This window comes from Melampsora larici-populina (genome assembly GCF_000204055.1).
Source record: "Melampsora larici-populina 98AG31 unplaced genomic scaffold MELLAscaffold_65, whole genome shotgun sequence".
Classification (NCBI taxonomy): Eukaryota; Fungi; Basidiomycota; class Pucciniomycetes; order Pucciniales; family Melampsoraceae; genus Melampsora; species Melampsora laricis-populina.
In genome coordinates, this window is record NW_006768829.1 from 303,446 (window position 1) to 306,416 (window position 2,971).

Here is a 2,971-nt window from a genome sequence, read left to right on the forward strand (position 1 = left end):
AGTCCATTTTCCAACGAGAGAGGCCCCAAATCATCCACCCACCTAAGATTAAAACACACCACGATGTCACAATCTGTACCACCTAGACACACAACCTACCAGTGCTCAACTCGTCAACCCTACCCACAACCTGTAGACTTACCAGTGTTTGATTTCACACACTGATCAACAACATCAAGATCGATACACGACCAAAACCTACCAGCCTTCCTTTCAACCACATCCCATAATCAAAAACCTACCTCCTGAGCAAAACATACCTCACCAACAATAGATCCCAGACAAAACCTACCCCCTTAAACCTCAATTGAATTTAGTACACCCAAACACATCATATGAGCCCTAAGCATACCCATGAACCATCCAAACATCCCACCAGGTTTCTCTATGCCAATATTTAACACAGACACACAACTCACTCGAATAACATAAAAAAGCGTAAAAGTTCAAATTTGTGACATATATACCCCACACCACACCTGCTCGTATCCCTGTCGATCATTCTTAACGTCCACCTGGTTCAAGATAGACTTTCCTTGCATACATCTGTTTTTTCTAAAGAAACACCTCAGACCATTCACTTATGATGTTGACATTAGAAATCATGCAATTTCTTTTCGAAGATGTCATTGTAAGCAACATAGCCACCCGATGAAATAAATTTGAAAGATCGATCATCACAAGATCCAAAAACAAAGCCGATTGCAACATTTTAGGATTGAAGAAACAACAACTTCGGTATCAGAACAACAAATAACAGACCCAATAAGTAGACACTGGGAATACCCATCTCAAACATGTGCATGTCGATTGTTTGAAGAGGGTGGGTCACTAAAGCAACCCGGGTAGGATTTGTTTGAATATGGTATGTCTGGTTTACTTTCCACACTAGACCCTACCCCCATACCTCTTTATGTACAAAATCCCCACCTTTGAAAAAAACACCTGGCATTTTTGATCAGGTATACCAGGGTATACCCTGATACAATCAAACATGTGTACGAGTAAATTCGAAGAAAAGAGCGTTGGGTCAAACAGTAACCCTGATTGGATTCCCACATGTTATACCCGCCCAGACTGTATGCCTTAAGCACTACACCCACCCACAAAATATACCTAAGACAAAGAAATCCACCACCTCAAAACAAAACACCCAACATAAGGTACCTAACATCATTTACCCTTACCACATTATGGCATCAATGTAGCCACCACACCTTAAGACTCCTAAGCCAAGTGCAACAAGTATGTTGAAAAGGTTTTCACGCATATGCATACATGTTTTGGTGTTTACCAGGTACCCACACAGGGCACAAGCTCACCTGCGCAACCACAACTCGGTCACACACGCTCAACCTACCATCAACTTACAACAGACATACATACATATGTGATGTGTGCTACAATACACACAGTATGACTACATACTTACCTCGTACCCACAAACTGACTTGCACCATCCCCACGTACTACACAACTTCTTATTCACTCTCCCAGGGCCACACCTTATCTTTCCCAGTACGTAAGTATCTCGCCCTGTCCAAATGCCTATTCCCTGCTAACCTCCGACATTATAGATACAGCGCGCGGGCAATAGAACCTTATTGGCATTGATTGAAGACTTTGCTGCCCCATGCCGCCTACCCGTACCAAGAAGGCCAAGCCATCAAAATCAGCGGGGTCTGTCACTCGTGGAAGAAGCGTAAACACGAGATCCACTCGTAATGCGCCACGTCCAGGTCAGCAATTATCTGCAATTTGCACATGATACTAGGAGCCTTAACTCGCATGCTGACTTTAAATGTCTATATTCTCAATTGTGATTCATTCCAGAAGACTCACCTGATGATTCCCCACCCGAGGAAGCTGCACTGTTTGAAAGTCTGTTTTTCAGGTACAGCGTGTTTCCTCGAAGGTCCTTGAAGTTGAGATCACATTTTTTTGCTTGATTCAGATGATGACTCATCTTTGGCGTCCGATCCTGGAGACATCGACTTCGATGGTCCAGACATAGACTCTGGTGATTCAGACTCAAGTTAAAGGCTTCTCACACTGTCATTGGTTTTGTTTCTGCGTAGCTGACACAGCTACTTTGGTGCTTCAGATGACACAGACGATGCAGCCCCCGCAGAGCCAAAGAAGCGAAAGCGACGTGCGAAAATAAGCCGGGTGGTGTTGCCACCACATGACACTGACCTTCCTCACCCAAATCAACCTGCGATTCCTACAGACCTTAACGGAATTCGGCTCCCCCCAAGTCCCCCAATCAGACCAACCCTTGAGAATTACAAAGAACTCGCAGAGAGTTGGAGTATTACGGAGCTTTCACATTACCTCACGTGTACCAAGGCCAAAGCAAATAATCGAATCCCACCTTCTATCCTGTATGAAGCCAGGGCACTTGAAGAAGAACTCACCACGCGCCTACAAGTGTTGAGTATTGCTGGTGGCATCTCTTACGATACACTTAAATACGGAGTGTTGAGTTATTCCCATATATATACTGCCTTTTCCCAATTTTGTTTAACATGATGTCTCTCCCTCACAGTCATCGTGCCGTCCGTGAAAATGAAACCAAGACTTACAACTGATTCCGCAAATTCAGCAAGGTGGCGACAGTCGACAACAAAAGTAATGTTTGACTAACTGGTCTGTCGAGATTGTGACTCACTTACTCACAAACTTATTGCCCTACAGTGCCTCCAACAGATGATAAGGTCGGTCTAGCAAGCTACAATAGCGTAGTGTGTGGGGCGTGGCAAGATACCAAGACCTCATCAGATCTACAAGTTTTCGAAAATCCTTTGTTTGGTCGCATTGCTCTGGTCATCTCTAATGATCCAGCCGATCTTCAACCTCACGAACACCTGTCTGCCGAAGAAGAAAAGTACCGTCCAACCTTTGAACAACTAGTCAATATTCAAAAAGTAAAAGATGAACTTGCACTGAGCCGTAACATCAATCAAATTGC